Source organism: Pseudophryne corroboree, chromosome 2, assembly GCF_028390025.1.
Source record: "Pseudophryne corroboree isolate aPseCor3 chromosome 2, aPseCor3.hap2, whole genome shotgun sequence".
Taxonomy (NCBI): Eukaryota; Metazoa; Chordata; class Amphibia; order Anura; family Myobatrachidae; genus Pseudophryne; species Pseudophryne corroboree.
In genome coordinates this window covers 135,054,023-135,074,423 of record NC_086445.1, presented here as the reverse complement: position 1 = coordinate 135,074,423, position 20,401 = coordinate 135,054,023, and the positions used below count along the sequence as shown (strand labels likewise).

The window sequence follows — 20,401 nt, the reverse complement described above, 5'->3', positions numbered from 1 at the left end:
CTGCAGTCTGATGATAATTGCTCACAGTGTGCAATCTCACATTTGCAATTAGTAATGAATCAGACCCAGTGTCTTGACCCCCCCCCAAAAAAAAATAAGTTTATTTTTCTATATAGAAAATAATTAAATGCAAACAACTGCAAAATTTACCCCCCAAAGGGTCAGTTCACTGACAGCCGATGAGCTGCACCTGGATAGGCCTAGTGGTGTGAACTGTAAAAAATGCACCTCCATAAAAGTGAATTGGATGCGTCCAAGTGTACTTTCATTGCATCTCCAGAGGGGGGTATTACTTGTACATGCACAATGAATACTTGGCTGTGTGAGCATTTACAACAGAATATTGTAGCATACCTCCCAACTGTCCCAATTTTTCGTGGGACAGTCCCATCAGTGTCCTGCGGTGGGGGAAGGGGGGGCAGTTGGTAGGCTCTGTCACTCCCTGCTCTTTCCCATGAGGCCACACCCTTTTTCTGAGGCCACACACCCTTTTTCGGGCCAGGCGCGACTACACGGCAGAAGAGTCCTTCTTTCTACTTCTCAAAAGTTGGGAGGTATGTTGTAGGCAATTAATTATTTTATATTCATATTTGTTATGAGCCGCTGCAGCGGCTCACAGGTCCAGCCGGTTGTTAGACAACTCTGCGGCCGCACTGCCTGTTGGTCCGGCTGTTACTAAGCAGCCAGGACACTTTCTTTGTGCTGCTACTTAGCTGCAGTGTAAGCCATTGTAAGGGGCCTATCTCTGTAAGTGCAACTACTCAGCTGCAGTGTAATTAATTGCAAGGGGTCTGTATCTGTTCTGCGGTTCTGATTGGCTCCCTGAACAGGTAAAGCACAGTCAGGGCTTCAGTGCATTGCTGGTTCTAGCTTCTGCCCTGCTGTCGTCTGTCCTGCAAAAACTCTGCCAGATTCTGCTTGCCAGCATCCACCACCTTGTTTCTGCATTTGGATATTTCAGCTTGTCTTGTCTCTAACATGGCCGGAAAGGGGCTCACCACAGGGTGTCTCTTGTCTGTAGGGAGCGGAGTTGGACAGCAGTGAGGTTGTGGGCGGCTTCTGTGTGGAGCCTTTGACACAGACTGTCAGGGCAGGATGTACTAAAGGGAAAATGCATTTTCCTGTGTACTGTATTTTCGCCACCAAGGGTATCGCCATCCTATAGAAGCCTATGGGCTTCTTTTGTACCCGCCGCCCAGCGCCGCACCCGCCGACCCATCCCTCATCTGTGTCCAGGCAGCAGGCACCGATCCTCCAGCTCCTTCTCCCCCGCAGCACAGCCATTTCTGCTTCCGGCTGCAGAGGGAGGAGGAGGAGCCCGGGGACTCCCAGCCCACGTCACCTTCCGGGGCTGGGTTTGGCGGACCCCACAGAGACCCCCCGCACACCATCTGACAGGTATTGCGGGGGGCCACTGTCACCGCATTGCGATGCTCATCGCATATGTTAGTACATATGCGATTAGCATCGCTGCGAGGGGCGGCGATGTATATTAATACATCCCGCCCTCAGTGAGCCCGGTGGGCGGTTTGCATGCTGGGCTGCCCGGCTCTTCGGTGGTGGTGTCACGGACATACAGGGAAGCGGCAGCGCAGCGACATGTGTAACGACGGCAATACAGCAAGGACCTCTAAGACTGGACTAAGTGACAGGGTAAAAGGAGGCGGGAGGGGTTTGGGGGCCTGTTAATTCTTTTCTTACTTGAAAGCATTATTAGGAGGTGCGGTCCCATTTTTTTGTGCACCTTATCCTTGGGGCCCCCTGAACCTCGGTGTCCCCTTTGCCCCCCCGGTCGCTGGGCCTGCGGAGCGCATTGCAGTGACTGCTAGATAATGCAGAAAATATTATAGTGACTACCATATAATTCAGAGAATATTATACTGACCACCATATAAAGCAGAGACCATCAGTGACCACCATATAATACAGGGAACATCTCAGTGACCTTTAAATGATATAGAGAACATCACAGTTACAGCCAGATAGTACAGAGAGTATTGCAATGATGGTCAGATAATACAGAGAGCATTGTAGTGGCCGACACATAATGCAGAGTACATTGCCGTTACGACCATAAAGGACAAGAGAGCATCGCAGTAACCACAATATAATATAGGGAGTACTTCTGTAATACTGTATACAGAGAATCACATCCAGTATACAGAAGTGCCGTGGTGCAGCTGTCAGTGACATATACTGAGAATGACATGCTTTACAAAGGATTACACAAGTACCCCATACTTAAAATAGGGCCAGTACGTGCAACAAACATATAGGGGTGTGGCTTCATGGGGAAGGAGCGTGGCCACAAAATAATACCAATTCAAATTACGCTGTACAGTAGTCTCCATTATTCAAATTACGTCGCACAGTAGCACCACTTACACACATTACGCCAGGAAGAGCCTGTCACACATTACGCCAGGTAGAGCGCCTGTCACACATTACGCCAGGTAGATCCCCTGTCGCACATTATGCCAGGTATATCCCCTGTCGCACATTATGCCAGGTAGAGTCCCTGTTACACATTACGCCAGGTAGAGCGCCTGTCGCACATTACGCCAGGTAGATCCCCTGTCGCACATTATGCCAGGTAGATCCCCTGTCACACATTACGCCAGGTAGATCCCCTGTCGCACATTATGCCAGGTAGAGTCCCTGTCACACATTACGCCAGGTAGAGGCCCTGTCGCACATTACGCCAGGTAGAGGTCCTGTCGCACATTACGCCAGGTAGAGGTCCTGTCGCACATTACGCCAGGTAGAGCCCCTGTCACACATTACGCCAGGTAGAGCCCCTGTCGCACATTATGCCAGGTAGAGCCCCTGTCGCACATTACGCCAGGTAGAGCCCATGTCGCAAATTACGCCAGGTAGAACCCCGTCGCATATTACGCCAGGTAGAGCGCATCTCACATTACGCCAGGTAGAGCCCCTGTCACACATTACGCCAGGTAGAGCCCCTGTCACACATTACACCAGGTAGAGCCCCTGTCACACTTTACGTCAGGTAGAGCCCCTGTCACACATTACACCAGGTAGAGCCCCTGTCACACATTACACCAGGTAGAGCCCCTGTTACACATTACACCAGGTAGAGCCCATGTCACACATTACGCCAGGTAGAGCCCCTGTCACACATTACGCCAGGTAGAGCCCCTGTCACAGATTACGCCAGGTAGAGTCACCTTTTTACACATATCGGCAGGTAAAGTCACATTTTACATAGTATGGTAGGTTGAGCCACCTTTTACACAGTACTGCAGGAAGAGTCCCCATTTACACATTAGGCAGGTAGAGTCTCCTTTTACACATTACAATATATCTATAAACCCCCCCCCCCCCCCCAGATATCATGCATTTGCGCCTGTACCTGCCCACCTTCCCTTATTCCCTCCTCTCCCATGCTGTGCTGATTGCTAAGCTGACCTTATGTCCCTTCAAGTTCAGACTGCAGCAGCCGGGGGAGCAGGCGGATGTCAGCTTACACAGGGCGGGCACTGCAGCAGAGATCAGTCTGCACACAGAGGGGCCAGGTGCCCATCGCTGCTGAAAGATCCTGCGGGTGGGGGGTCAGGCATTGCTGCCACGAGGAGGGGGGGGGGGGGTCGGCCATTACACACGGCTCAGCATTACCACGAGGGAGGAAGGGGGGTTCGGGCATTAATGCTTGCGGCTCAGTGTACCACGACGGAGGGAGGGGGTTCGGGCGTTAATGCTCACGGCTCAGCGTACCAAGAGGGAGGAGGGGGGGTCGGCCAATACTGCCCACAGCTGCACTGTAAGCTCCGGCTTGGGGGAGAGGGAAGGCAGGGCTGACATTCAGGGACCTGTCAAATATAGATTGTGGGGGCTGCTGGTTGCACCCCAGGTCATCCTGCGCTGTGTGCAAGGCACACAGTGCACATACCTAGTTACGGCCCTGATACTGTGCAGCTGTCAGTGACATATACTGAGACTTAAATCCAGTATACAGTATTACATAATTGGTATGGCACAGCTTTCAGTGACATATACTGAGAATGACATCCACTATACAGGAATATAAAAGTGTTGGCTGTATTATGTAGAAGAGTAATTATTGCAGCTGATCAGTGGGTTACAGCTTCTAGCTCAGGGTCTGCAATAATAAAATAGCAACAATGTAATTTGAGTGACAAACTGCACAGATTAACCCTTTCTGCGACTGCTGCACAGGGATCACATAACCTCTATTCATAGGGCTGACTTCAATTAGGGGAGATGTTTTCATTCTGTAAGTGCAAGTATACTGTTGGATTTGCAGATATTTTCTTGCAATACACCATATACATAGAAACTTAGAATTTTACGGCAAATAAGATTTATATGGCCCATCCAGTCTGCCCTTTAGGGTTAAGGCATTAGGGTTAGTTTATAGATCTGGGTGAGGACCGGAACCCCCATTGACGACTCCCTTTTAAAGCAGAGGGTTGCTTTAAAAAATTGGTAGTTATAGATAGATAAAATGTGCACATATATATGCACATACATACATACATACATACATACATACATATATATATTTATATATGTTTATAGATAGATATATTTAACAGCGTGCAGCACTCCCGGCTTGTCAATAAGGCTCAAACACCAGCCAGGTGAATAATCAAAGTTCCAATTTTTAGTAAATCGTCATCAGGATAGATACACACGTAAAACATATATATTGGTAGATGCTCAATTAGCTTAGTGATATCAAATATGCAAATATGTGTAACGAAGATCTCTGAATTCTATTATTATGTGGAATTTAAATCTGGTTACGGTAATCATTCAGGGTGCTGGGGAAACAAATGGCTTTTTTTCTTGCTTAGATACACACGTATAAATATATATATATATATATATATATATATATATAAACACACACACACACACACACACTAGTAATTGTTTAATTAGTTGAATTGAGCAATTGGAGCAAACAATTTAATAAGCAATATTGGAACTGTAGCCCTTTTTTTTGTGTCCCTTATCCTTGGGGCCCCCCGAACCTTGGTGCCCTGTACAGTGTACTCTTTGTCCTCCCCTGTTGTAGGGCCTGGTCTATATCCCTTGCTCTGACCTGTGCCTACTGTAGGTTATCTTGTTACTCCTTGTTTCAGCCCGCCTAACTCCTCACCTTGCACACAGCTGTTACATATAAGTGTTCATTTGCCTACAGCCCTGTATTATTCTGTTTCCCACCTCAGCCCATTCATTGTGTGCTCACCAAGTTTCTGCATAGACTCCCTTATTCTGCAAGTAAGTCCTGACGGCATCCAAGGCCCGAAAGTACTTCTTATGGGAACGGCGGTTGTTATATGAAGCCCATCATAGTCGGACTTTGGGAGTTGTGTGCAGTGGTGTAACTACCATAGGTGCAGAGGAAGCGGCTGCTACGGGGCCCAGGATGCCTGCAGGGACCCGCCGTTCCCTTGCACCCAGTCACGCTGCAGCACTCTACCTAGTACAGTGAGTGGAATAGCGGCGCCTGGGGTCTTCCTGCGAGACCCCCTTTAATGACATCAGCGGAGCTCCCGTCAGGGCACGCCCACTCCACATGAAGCCACGCCCCTTCGGGGCGGGAGGCAAGCATTCAAACATTTAACGGTGAGCAGAGGAGCCTTGAAACCACCCCTGCCCGCTGATCAATTAGCGCAGCTGAACGATTATATATATATATATATAGAGAGAGACAGAGAGAGAGAGAGAGAGAGAGAGAGAGAGAGAGAGAGAGGGGGGATCCGGTCTGAAGATCGACAGTATCTAGGTCGACAATGTTTAGGTCGACCACTATAGGTCGACAGTCACTAGGTCGACATGGATGGAAGGTCGACAGGGTTTCTAGGTCGACATGTGCTAGGTCGACAGGTCTAAAGGTCGACATGAGATTTTCAATTTTTTTTTATTTTTTCATACTTAACGATCCACGTGGACTACGATTGGAACGGTAAAGTGTGCCGAGCGAAGCGGCAGCGGAGCGAAGGCACCATGCGAGGGGACGCGGTGCACTAATTTGGGATCCCGGTCACTCTACGAAGAAAACGACACCAAAAAAAAAAATTTCCTCATGTCGACCTTTAGACCTGTCAACCTAGCACATGTCAACCTAGAAACCCTGTCGACCTTCCATCCATGTCGACCTAGTGACTGTCGACCTATAGTGGTCGACCTAAATATTGTCGACCTAGATACTGTCGATTTGATGAACCACACCCGAGAGAGAGAGAGAGAGAGAGGAGCTCTTTGTTTGTATCGTGTCAGCGCTGTATCACCGGCTCCTCTCCTCCCTCACTTCCAGCATCAGCCGCGGCTCAGCCTATCCCCTCCTTCTCCCGCCTTCAGTGTCAGCGTTGTCCCCTTGTCCTCCTGCGACTCAGTCTATCCCCGCCATCTGTGTAAGTGTTATCCCCTCGTCCTCTCACGGCTCAGCATATCCCTTCCTCCTCCCGCAGCTCAGCCTATCTATTCACCGACGGCCACGTAAGCATTGCTGGGCTACAGTGAGTTCAGCAGAGCCACTGCTATGGAGCTTACAAAGGTCTAGTTACGCCACTGGTCGTGTGGTTATCTAGGTGCGTGTGTTCTAACAAGATGTAGTTATGTGACCACCGGCAGGAGACTGCCAGTCACAATACCGACACCTACAACCCTAACACCCCCCACCCCTACCGGCCATCTAACAGCCAGGATCCCGACATCGGTGTTGTGACCGGCGGTCTCCTGACTGGCGGTCACACATACCCAACCCGCCCTAACAATGCTACAGTACATATTGCAGGTTGGATTAGAAGCAAGGAGTACAATTCCTGACTATGAAATGACTTAGCTGCATCTAGCACCATGCTGAAACCCAGAGGGCTACAAAAAAACTAAAGACGCAGGATACAAAAGTTCATAGAAAAAAACATTAATGACCCTGTAATACGCAAAGATAAATGCCAAAAGCAGTCGGTGAGCTGAAACAAAACCGATTTCCACTGAACAATCTACTCTTCATGGCTGATTCACTCGCTCCACTTGCACTACTTGATATTTGGCAGGTCACAATAATACCGGTGGCATATTTACCAAGTTCCAGATTTCACTTTTTGTCTTTGATTCCCTCTAGTTCTCCCTTCTGCTCTATGCTGCCTGATATGCCAAGCCCCCCAGCTGTCATCTGCCAGGTCCCGTGTAAATGGTACGGAGACTGCACTCTATACATGCCCACACGTCAAACACATGGCATGCTCACACACTCAGGGCTGCGATGCATGAAAGGATATGCACACAGCGCTTTGTGCTTTATTACAGATTGTGAACCATTTTACAATACTTTATACTGTATACTACATTTGGTATTTAAAGTTTGTGAAATATTTCGCTATACTTTGTATCGTGTGTGTGTGTGTGTGTGTGTGTGTGTGTGTGTGTGTGTGTGTGTGTGTGTGTGTTGCACTGTAATGATTTCTACTGGTGCTACTTCTGTAATATACTGTGACCAACTTTTTGTAGGGTCAGTATGGGACATATCTTTCCAGAGCAAAAAAGTTTACAAATAACTCATTTTATCTGTCAGCTGAAAAGGTGATTTAAGTGATAATTCTACGATGGCATTTATCTACACTGACAGAGTCTGAAAATTATGTATTTTTGGAGCTAGTTGAATCAGCGAAAGAGTAAGTTCTTCCACTAGTGTATGGGGCTTGCGTTCCGCATCGGTGCTGTCAGGTAAGGAGGAGATCTCACTGAACTCTCCTGCGTAACGTAGACTTCAGTTTGTGTAAAATACACGGAAAGTAAGATGTCTTTTGAAATGACAGATGAATAGACCCCAAAGACTGGCTTTTACACACCACAATGACCATGCTCTTAATTTCAAATTAGAGCGCAATGCAGCAATGTGTGATATGGTAAATTGTGACTTTTTTGTTGTTGAATACGTGGACGTGTCACCCCCATTATCCGGGAGTGGCGAGGCCAAGGACTGCATTGCGTAAGCAGTTTCCTCGACCCTAAGTGGGCCCCGAGCATTGATGCTGGTTTCATTATTTTTTTTCGGGGGGGGGGGGGGTCAGGGGTGATGTTTTATGTATTCATTGGCGGTCATCATCAAGTTGATGATCATTGACAATCTAGTATGTGGCCACAACATGTTAAGCTCTAGGCAGGGCCATAACTAGGTGTGTGCGGAGGGGACACCGCACATAGCGCTGCAGGGTAGGGGGGCGCTGTTGGCGGCTCTTGTCAATTATTAGTTTTTATTACTATCACTTGCAGCTTCCCCATTTTTGAAGCCCAGCATCTCTGTCTCCTACCCTGACCCCTTCCGTTACTAATACCTACAGTATACAACATTCATGAACTCAACTTGAGATTTCTTTGGTATTCAGTCACACTGTCCTTTATTACATTTCAAGATGCTGGCATACCCGGGATTTTAACCCATTGCCTGTGGTATTGCAGTCAGACAATCTATTCATTAAGCTATCTGCCCTTACATAGGGGGTAATTCCAAGTTGATCGCAGCAGGAATTTTTTTAGCAGTTGGGCAAAACCATGTGCACTGCAGGGGGGGCAGATATAACATTTGCAGAGAGAGATAGATTTGGGTTTGGTGAGTTCAATCTGCAATCTAAATTGCAGTGTAAAAATAAAGCAACCAGTATTTACCCTGCACAGAAACAAAATAATCCACCCAAATCTAACTCTCTCTGCACATGTTATATCTGCCCCCCCCCCCCCTACAGTGCACATGGTTTTGCCCAACTGCTAAAAAATGTCCTGCTGCGATCAACTTGGAATTACCCCCATAGAAAGGTAGATAATTCCAAGCTAGAGAATTCTAACTATTTGAAGCTTACCTTGTACTTTGTGAAAAAAGTATCAACATTGCGGCTGGGCAGATCTATGTAGTGTGTGGCTGCAAAGGATTGTATGTGTGGCTGCACACTACATAGATCTGCTCAACTGCAAGGCTGACTATGTTTTTTTACAAAGTACCAGTAGCTTCATATAGTATTCATAGTTTTTATATAGGATCAAATAGCTCATTGAGGAGGGTGTTAGATTAGAATTCAAGAGGTTGTAGGTTTGATTCCAAGGTATGACAATATATTGAAATGCGTTATTTAATAAAGGGTATTGTAACTGAATAACAACCAACTCTCAAGTTAAGTGCATGAATGTGGTATCTAAATACATTTTCTTGCAGTGGTCTATACATATATATATATATATATATATATATATATATATATATATATATAAAATATGGGAAGAGGCACCATAGCATGGGCTTTCTCTGGGATCAATCTTGTCATGCCCCTTCCCCACAAGGCATGTACCTTATGTCCCTATTGAAATAAAATGGGGGGGGGGGGGGGGAGGGAGGGGAGGCGCCAATTGTCTCTCTGGCACAGGGCACCAAAAAGTCTAGTTACGGCTCTGGCTGTAGGTGTACCTTAATGCGGTCACATTCTCACACAGTATATTTGTGATTTTGCAGTCCCCATTTTACATACAGGGCCTAATTCAGACCTGATCGTAGCCCTGCAAAATTTAGCAGCGCTACGATCAGGCACACTGACATGCGGGGGGACGCCCAGCACAGGGCTAGTCCGCCCTGCATGTCAGGCTCGCCCCCCTTCCCCAACAGAAGTACAAAAGCATTGCACAGCTGCGATGCTTTTGCACTTCAGGAGTAGCTCCCGACCAGCACAGCTTTTGCGTGCTGGCCGGGAGCTACTCATCTCTGCCCGGGTCGCAGAGGCTGCGTGTGATGTCACGCAGACACTGCGGCCGGCTCCACCCACGGTCTAGCCACGCCTGCATTGACCGGACCGTGCCCACAAAATGGCGGCCAGACGCCACAGTGCTGCCCCCTCCCACCCAGCGACCACCTCTGATCGCTAGGCAACGACAGCTGTCGGCTGTCAGCCATGCGCCACATGCGCACTTCTGACCTGATCGCTGCGCTGAGATGAACGGCAGCATGCGATCAGGTCAGAATGACCCCCGCAGTCCGCAAAATTGCAAAAGAGGCCCTCAATGCTTACATTTGCAGGAAGTGGAGAGATTGATTCTTAGGGGGGGAATTCAATTGTGAGCGAAGGGGGTGAACTGCCGTGGCATTTAACCTCCAGCAACAGCAGCCCAATTCGCACCCTTCGCCTGGCTGATTCACACTCCTTTTGCTCTAAAGTGCTTACTAACTTATGGGGTAGCTAACACTTATGAGTGAGATCACGCTGCCATAAAGTGCGGTGGGTGTCGTGCGAATTCGGCTGGGCGAACAAGTCATTGACAATTGAATTCTCCCTTAGGGTGAAAAATATACTAGGTAATTAAATGGCAGAGCAACTGGTAAATCTGTATGAGAAGGTCATAGAGGTGGACAAGCTAGAAACAAAGTGTCATGATCCGTGCCATATATCCTTTCTGCCTCTAGGTGTGTCTAGCAGTTCCCACTCTGTGACCTGGTAGCATTGATTATCTAGTTATGTGCAGCTGTGGTTTGCACCTGGGAAGCTGCTATTTATCCTCTGTTCACAAGCACTCCTGTGCCAGTTCATCAAGTCTATCTTTGAGGCTGCAATATCTCAGCTCATTGTTAATGGACTACTGAGCAGCTGACCGGCTTTCTTCCAGTACTCAGGTAACCTGTATTCCCTCAGCTTGTTGTTAAAGAACTGAGTAGCTGGCCTGCATTCTCCCAGTACTCAGGTAACCTGTATTCCCTCAGCTTGTTGTTAAAGAACTGAGTAGCTGGCCTGCATTCTCCCAGTACTCAGGTAACCTGTATTCCCTCAGCTTGTTGTTAAAGAACTGAGTAGCTGGCCTGCATTCTCCCAGTACTCAGGTAACCTGTATTCCCTCAGCTTGTTGTTAAAGAACTGAGTAGCTGGCCTGCATTCTCCCAGTACTCAGGTAATCTGTATTCTCTCAGCCTATGGTTAAAGAACTGAGTAGCTGGCCTGCATTCTCCCAGTACTCAGGTAATCTGTATTCTCTCAGCCTATGGTTAAAGAACTGAGTAGCTGGCCTGCATTCTCCCAGTACTCAGGTAATCTGTATTCTCTCAGCCTATGGTTAAAGAACTGAGTAGCTGGCCTGCATTCTCCCAGTACTCGGGTAATCTGTATTCTCTCAGCCTATGGTTAAAGAACTGAGTAGCTGGCCTGCATTCTCCCAGTACTCAGGTAACCTGTATTCTCTCCGCCTGTGGTTAAAGAACTGAGTAGCTGGCCTGCATTCTCCCAGTACTCAGGTAACCTGTATTCTCTCCGCCCGTGGTTAAAGAACTGAGTAGCTGGCCTGCATTCTCCCAGTACTCAGGTAACCTGTATTCTCTCAGCCCGTTGTTAAAGAACTGAGTAGCTGGCCTGCATTCTCCCAGTACTCGGGTAACCTGTATTTCCTCAGCTTGTTGCTATCCTGTGATCCAGCTACCACAGTGCAATCCTGGCATCCCGTGTATTCACAGTCTCCTGGTATCCTATGTCCCCTCAGTTTTCCCTTTCTTTTTGAGTTCTCTAGTTACTCCTGGTTTATATTTATTGTTTACAGTTGTACAGTGCTTAATACACTTGCTATTATACCATGAACATCAGTCCCTGCTAACATAGAAAAAGAACAAACGGCTGCGCTGAATATCAGGAACGAAACATAATGTACAGAGAGCCAACGTAAAAAATAACAATGTTTATTAATAAAACATATAAAAAGATTAATTATCAAATAACCGGTGAATAATATATATAAATATATATAAGAACAATCACTAGATGTGAACTAGTGGTATATTGTAATAACTCAGCTTATTGGGGTGAAAAGTTCCGTGATTCACTTGTTAGATAGTTGATAAATACCAGGTGTGTTGGTAGGATCCTAATGAATTAAAAGTCCCTCAGTTGAAATTGATATTCAATACCTTTCCAAAATGGGCTGGTAAGAGCCGAGCGTCCTCGGCTTCAATGTCCTGCAATGCCCATATACGCTGTGCAGCGGAAAGGAATGGACCGTCTCTCTCACAACCCGGTCGTGGCGGCGTGTGCGCTGAAGCCGCTGATGTCGGATGCTGTAGACGGAGGGTGCAGCGGGGACCAAGGAACACCTGGAAGATTTCACCTGAGCTGAGTGTGGATAGTGGCGGGTCCTGACGCGTTTCGTCACGTTCACGTGACTTTCTCAAAGGTAGATACCTGCCTCCTAGGTCATCCGGTATTTAAAGGCTGAGTTGATTAGTGTGGACAGGTGAATGTCATCAGCAATGTTAAAAGCAATAAAAATGCATAAAACGAAGGCTCTCATGTACTAACCCATAACATTATATATAGTTGGCAGAAATGACTAGAGAAAGATACATTTATAATAGACTTATTGGTGTCAGAGAAAGGTGTAAATTTAATGTGGTTATACTTTATATTGTAGTAAATAGTAAGCCATTGCAGATCATGGTTTCAGTTCAGGTGTCATGACAGGTGTATTGATTCACCACAAATTAGATCACCTAATAGCTTCACCTATAATGAGTAGCAGACATTTAACACAAGGTTCACTGGACAAATGTTATTATCCGTGTATATACTAGTGGTGCCGTTTTAGGTTAAGAGAAGTTTAATCAAAGGGAAAAAAAGTATATCTATTTATATAAATCACCTCTGCATAAAAAATCGGACCAAGAGGGAAAACTTTTTAAATGTTGGTATAGACATGATTCGAACTCTAGGATTCAAAACTAATGCTGGTCTGTCCTCTAACCTGATGCGCCACTGAGTCTGATGATTATATAGAGGACAGACTGAGAGATAAACACAGTAATTAGCTTGTTTCAATATATTGTAACAAGGGTAAGAGTAGTCTAACAAATGGATATCTCATATAGAAGGACATATTCCTAATTCTATAGATGAATCTGATTAGTGATTAGAACATCCTTTGTATGCAACATCGTTAGTAGATATAATAAAAATATCTTCTTTGTTGTGTTATGATAAAACTAAAAAATAAAAGATAAATAAAACAAAAACAAAAAAAGGAAAAAATATATAAACATATAAACAAAAAATGGGAAAAAAAGAAGAACAGTCCTACATATGATGATGATAATGTATTGCAGATGGACTTCCTTCCTTCATCAACCTCTAGATATTTCAGGGAATCATCACCAGTCAGATGATACCAAAGTATGTATTCATAATACAGATGTTTTATTTCATTTAAATATGCACTATAGGGTTGGGAAAGGGGGGGGGGGGGGAGGGGGGGGGAGATAGTTTCTATACTTGGAATTATTGGACAATCTGCACAGATGTTACTCAGATGTAATATAAGGAGAGTCGGAATAGAAATGAATTTTCATGAAAGATCAAATTCTATACTTTCATTGAGCCCTTCCGGTGTAAGTGTTCTTAATTTATGTATCCAATAATTTTCCCTAAGACATAGTTTTCTATATCTATCTCCCCCCCGTATTGTGGGTTTAATGATCTCTATACCCACTAGTTGGATGTCATCCGGATCTTTATGATGCTTTTCTAAAAAATGTCTGGAGACACTATGAAATATTAGGCCCTTTTGGATGTTACGTCTATGCTCAAGAAACCTCGTCCTGAGTTTACGAGTTGTTCTACCTACATACATTAAATTACATTTACAAACCAATATATAAATCACAAAGGAACTATTGCAATTGATATGAGAACATATCTCAAATTCAGATGAATCTGAGGCACCAAAGCTTTTTGTATTATTCTGAATATATGAACATGTGATACATTTTTTAGCACCACATTTGAAACACCCTACTATTTTCGGGAGCCACTGTATATTGCCAGCTGATGTTGAACTCTCATTAGTGAGTCTTCTATCAACAAAGAGGCTTGGAGCTAGTTGTTGTTGTAAATTATTTGATTTTCTAAATATCACTGAGGGGGTATCTTTAAGTTCAGATCGAAGGATCTTATCTGTAAGGAGAATAGAGTGATTATTGTAGATGATGTTTCTAATCTTAGAAGAAGCACAGTTGAACTGTGACATGAAATGTGGCTGGTCTTGTGCAAATTTACATATGTGGGTTTTTGTTTTCAGAAGATCCCTTCTATCTAAAGCATCCGTTCTCTCCCGTGCTGTTTCAATCAATCTTGCTGGATAGCCACGATTATAGAAGGATTTAGATAATTCATCCGCTTGTAATTGAAAGTCCACTCTATTGCTGCAATTACGTTTTATGCGTCTAAATTGTCCATAAGGGACATTGTTCAACCATGATTTGTGGTGTGAACTACTATAATGGATAAAGTTTAAAGTGTCTACCTCCTTGCGAAACGTTTTTGTGGATATTTTGCCCTCAATAATATCAAGTGAAATATCCAAAAAAGTGATGGATGATTGGTGCGCAGTACCAGTGAAAATTAAATTATAACTGTTGTTATTCAAAGAAGTGATGAGATCAGAAGATGAGGATATGTCACCATCAAGGATAAAAAACATGTCATCTATGTAACGGCCATAGTAGACGAGGTCCGCGCCGCAGCTCCGCCCCCACACATGCTCCTCCTCGAAGGCACCCATGTATAGGTTAGCGAAGCTCGGCGCGAACCTCGTCCCCATGGCCGTCCCAAGTATCTGTAAATAATATTCCTTATTAAATACAAAAAAATTGTGAGATAATATAAAATTGATTGAGTCCAGTATGAATTTTTGTAACTCTGAATCAATCGTACTAGTTTTAGAGAGAGATTCTGCTATCGTAGATAGACCTCTCTTATGCGGAATATTAGAGTATAATGCCTGCACATCGCAGGTCATAAAGAAATAGGAGCTTTTCCAATTAATGTTTGAAATATCATTTAGAAAACATGTAGTATCCCTGATGTGAGAGCGTAAAGAGGAGGCGAGTGGCTGTAAAAAATAATCAACAAAGTGTGATAAATTAGAAGTGAGGGACCCAACACCAGAAATAATTGGCCGACCAGGGGGTGCAGTGAGGGATTTGTGAATTTTGGGTAAATGATAATAAGTGGGAGTGACAGGGTGTGTGGGAATCAGATATCTAGATTCTTCCTTGGATATGGTGCCTTTATCCAAGGCATCTTTAACTATAATAGTTAGTGATCTATGAAAATCATGTGCAGGATTGGATGATAATTTAACATATGTATTCCTATCATTAAGTTGTCTGAAAGCCTCTGTCAGATAATCCTCAGTGTTTTGAATGACAATGCCTCCTCCCTTGTCTGCCGACTTAATGACAAGGGAGGGATCATTGCCAATGATCCCTCCCTTGTCATTAAGTCGGCAGACAAGGGAGGAGGCATTGTCATTCAAAACACTGAGGATTATCTGACAGAGGCTTTCAGACAACTTAATGATAGGAATACATATGTTAAATTATCATCCAATCCTGCACATGATTTTCATAGATCACTAACTATTATAGTTAAAGATGCCTTGGATAAAGGCACCATATCCAAGGAAGAATCTAGATATCTGATTCCCACACACCCTGTCACTCCCACTTATTATCATTTACCCAAAATTCACAAATCCCTCACTGCACCCCCTGGTCGGCCAATTATTTCTGGTGTTGGGTCCCTCACTTCTAATTTATCACACTTTGTTGATTATTTTTTACAGCCACTCGCCTCCTCTTTACGCTCTCACATCAGGGATACTACATGTTTTCTAAATGATATTTCAAACATTAATTGGAAAAGCTCCTATTTCTTTATGACCTGCGATGTGCAGGCATTATACTCTAATATTCCGCATAAGAGAGGTCTATCTACGATAGCAGAATCTCTCTCTAAAACTAGTACGATTGATTCAGAGTTACAAAAATTCATACTGGACTCAATCAATTTTATATTATCTCACAATTTTTTTGTATTTAATAAGGAATATTATTTACAGATACTTGGGACGGCCATGGGGACGAGGTTCGCGCCGAGCTTCGCTAACCTATACATGGGTGCCTTCGAGGAGGAGCATGTGTGGGGGCGGAGCTGCGGCGCGGACCTCGTCTACTATGGCCGTTACATAGATGACATGTTTTTTTATCCTTGATGGTGACATATCCTCATCTTCTGATCTCATCACTTCTTTGAATAACAACAGTTATAATTTAATTTTCACTGGTACTGCGCACCAATCATCCATCACTTTTTTGGATATTTCACTTGATATTATTGAGGGCAAAATATCCACAAAAACGTTTCGCAAGGAGGTAGACACTTTAAACTTTATCCATTATAGTAGTTCACACCACAAATCATGGTTGAACAATGTCCCTTATGGACAATTTAGACGCATAAAACGTAATTGCAGCAATAGAGTGGACTTTCAATTACAAGCGGATGAATTATCTAAATCCTTCTATAATCGTGGCTATCCAGCAAGATTGATTGAAACAGCACGGGAGAGAACGGATGCTTTAGATAGAAGGGATCTTCTGAAAACAAAAACCCACATATGTAAATTTGCACAAGACCAGCCACATTTCATGTCACAGTTCAACTGTGCTTCTTCTAAGATTAGAAACATCATCTACAATAATCACTCTATTCTCCTTACAGATAAGATCCTTCGATCTGAACTTAAAGATACCCCCTCAGTGATATTTAGAAAATCAAATAATTTACAACAACAACTAGCTCCAAGCCTCTTTGTTGATAGAAGACTCACTAATGAGAGTTCAACATCAGCTGGCAATATACAGTGGCTCCCGAAAATAGTAGGGTGTTTCAAATGTGGTGCTAAAAAATGTATCACATGTTCATATATTCAGAATAATACAAAAAGCTTTGGTGCCTCAGATTCATCTGAATTTGAGATATGTTCTCATATCAATTGCAATAGTTCCTTTGTGATTTATATATTGGTTTGTAAATGTAATTTAATGTATGTAGGTAGAACAACTCGTAAACTCAGGACGAGGTTTCTTGAGCATAGACGTAACATCCAAAAGGGCCTAATATTTCATAGTGTCTCCAGACATTTTTTAGAAAAGCATCATAAAGATCCGGATGACATCCAACTAGTGGGTATAGAGATCATTAAACCCACAATACGGGGGGGAGATAGATATAGAAAACTATGTCTTAGGGAAAATTATTGGATACATAAATTAAGAACACTTACACCGGAAGGGCTCAATGAAAGTATAGAATTTGATCTTTCATGAAAATTCATTTCTATTCCGACTCTCCTTATATTACATCTGAGTAACATCTGTGCAGATTGTCCAATAATTCCAAGTATAGAAACTATCTCCCCCCCCCTCCCCCCCCCCCCCTTTCCCAACCCTATAGTGCATATTTAAATGAAATAAAACATCTGTATTATGAATACATACTTTGGTATCATCTGACTGGTGATGATTCCCTGAAATATCTAGAGGTTGATGAAGGAAGGAAGTCCATCTGCAATACATTATCATCATCATATGTAGGACTGTTCTTCTTTTTTTCCCATTTTTTGTTTATATGTTTATATATTTTTTCCTTTTTTTGTTTTTGTTTTATTTATCTTTTATTTTTTAGTTTTATCATAACACAACAAAGAAGATATTTTTATTATATCTACTAACGATGTTGCATACAAAGGATGTTCTAATCACTAATCAGATTCATCTATAGAATTAGGAATATGTCCTTCTATATGAGATATCCATTTGTTAGACTACTCTTACCCTTGTTACAATATATTGAAACAAGCTAATTACTGTGTTTATCTCTCAGTCTGTCCTCTATATAATCATCAGACTCAGTGGCGCATCAGGTTAGAGGACAGACCAGCATTAGTTTTGAATCCTAGAGTTCGAATCATGTCTATACCAACATTTAAAAAGTTTTCCCTCTTGGTCCGATTTTTTATGCAGAGGTGATTTATATAAATAGATATACTTTTTTTCCCTTTGATTAAACTTCTCTTAACCTAAAACGGCACCACTAGTATATACACGGATAATAACATTTGTCCAGTGAACCTTGTGTTAAATGTCTGCTACTCATTATAGGTGAAGCTATTAGGTGATCTAATTTGTGGTGAATCAATACACCTGTCATGACACCTGAACTGAAACCATGATCTGCAATGGCTTACTATTTACTACAATATAAAGTATAACCACATTAAATTTACACCTTTCTCTGACACCAATAAGTCTATTATAAATGTATCTTTCTCTAGTCATTTCTGCCAACTATATATAATGTTATGGGTTAGTACATGAGAGCCTTCGTTTTATGCATTTTTATTGCTTTTAACATTGCTGATGACATTCACCTGTCCACACTAATCAACTCAGCCTTTAAATACCGGATGACCTAGGAGGCAGGTATCTACCTTTGAGAAAGTCACGTGAACGTGACGAAACGCGTCAGGACCCGCCACTATCCACACTCAGCTCAGGTGAAATCTTCCAGGTGTTCCTTGGTCCCCGCTGCACCCTCCGTCTACAGCATCCGACATCAGCGGCTTCAGCGCACACGCCGCCACGACCGGGTTGTGAGAGAGACGGTCCATTCCTTTCCGCTGCACAGCGTATATGGGCATTGCAGGACATTGAAGCCGAGGACGCTCGGCTCTTACCAGCCCATTTTGGAAAGGTATTGAATATCAATTTCAACTGAGGGACTTTTAATTCATTAGGATCCTACCAACACACCTGGTATTTATCAACTATCTAACAAGTGAATCACGGAACTTTTCACCCCAATAAGCTGAGTTATTACAATATACCACTAGTTCACATCTAGTGATTGTTCTTATATATATTTATATATATTATTCACCGGTTATTTGATAATTAATCTTTTTATATGTTTTATTAATAAACATTGTTATTTTTTACGTTGGCTCTCTGTACATTATGTTTCGTTCCTGATATTCAGCGCAGCCGTTTGTTCTTTTTCTATGCTATCACCACAATACTACACATAGTATTCCGGCAAGCGCAGACTATCGGGAACATAAAATTGTGATTATTTAATTCTATGAAACACGTATTGGTTTTCACTTTTTATTTTGATGATTAGGCGCTCGTTTGTTGCAGTTTTTTGTTTTGCCCTGCTAACATGTTCTCACAATGGGAGATCCAAACGGATTCTGACACATAGGGCCTGTCTGTTAGGGTCTCCTGCCCTGTGCTGCCACGTCGTCATGGCAACCGGGAGACAAGTGCTAGCGGAGTAACCTGAGCGCAGCTGATACTCCGGTTCGGGTCTTTTGCTGTGCAGTGGTTATAGGCTCTGTGCATGGCAGGGGATCCGGTGCTGGTTTTTGTGCTCACAGTCTGTGAGGTCTGAGTGGGGCGTGGACAGCACCTGCTTTATAAGGCCTCTTTTCAGGGTAAGCAGATGCTGCTGAATCTTTGTCGGTTAGTCAGTTTCTGAAAGTTAGCCAGTACTGTGTAGCTTTGTATTTGTTTGTTGCTTACTGCAAATAGGCCTGGGGATTTGGTATTACACTCTGCCAATCCAGACCTAGCAGTAAGACTGGAGTCAGTCGTTCAGCTTGCTGGGGTTCTGTTACTACTCTGTGAACTTAGCAAGTTTGCGGCTGTATTCTAAGACTTGCCTGTCTAATCCTGTCTCACTGTGCTAGGTGTCAGGGGTCAGTTTAGTGGCAGTAAACCGAACCTGTGCACTGCAAGTGAGAATTAGGATTGTGGAGAATCTCCTTGTGTCTATCATTCCATCTCTGACCAAGGAGTTTACTGCCACACCCGTTGGTAACCCTTTAGGGTTTTGCTGTTGCCCTTAGCAACAGCATTTCGGGTTTTCTATGTATTAAAAACACAACATCTTGCTTTTCACATCTGAGCAGTTCTAATACAAGGGAGATACCCTGTTCCTTAGCCTCTGGGCTTCTCTGTTCACGTTGTGTGTATTTTGTTACCCTTCCACCTTCTGTGTACGTTATGTCATATTCCCTAGTCTGTCTGTGAGTCCATGTGTTTTGCATAACAGTTCAAACACCAGTACATTCCTGCAGGCACTGGAGTGCATAACAGTCCTGACACCAGTACTTTCCTGCAGGCACTGGTGTGCATAACATATTCAGCAGCCCAATACTCCTGTTGAAATTTTGTGGGAATATGGAGCATACCCCTCAAAATACGTTGCAACAGGTGGTTGATCAGGTGCAGGTCCTGACTCAAAAATGTAATGATTTGTCCATTAAAATGCACACCTCCCAGGCTGCTGGCGGAGCTCCCGCAGCAGCAGCACCTGCAGGGGTTAAGGAGCCGAAAGTAAATCTCCCGGATCGTTTTTCTGGAGATCGCTCGCAGTTCTTTTGTTTCAAGGAGAGCTGCAAGCTATACTTCCGGCTTAGGCCTCAGTCTTCTGGGTCGGAGATTCAGCGGGTGGGCATAGTGATTTCCTTGCTACAAGGAGACCCACAGGTC

General features: G+C 43.8%; 1 protein-coding gene across 6 annotated transcripts in view; it reads right to left on the bottom strand.

Moving 5' to 3' along the window:
- MTUS2 (microtubule associated scaffold protein 2) overlaps positions 1–20,401 on the bottom strand; it is a 1,049,445-nt gene that overhangs the window by 716,026 nt on the left and 313,018 nt on the right. Inside the window, exon 3 of one of the 6 annotated variants that reach the window (XM_063951742.1) lies at positions 1,886–1,945. The exons of the other annotated variants lie outside the window; for them this stretch is intronic. The gene's annotated coding sequence lies outside the window, so the exon portion shown is untranslated. The remainder of the gene's footprint in view (positions 1–1,885; positions 1,946–20,401) is intronic. 6 annotated transcript variants of the gene reach the window in all.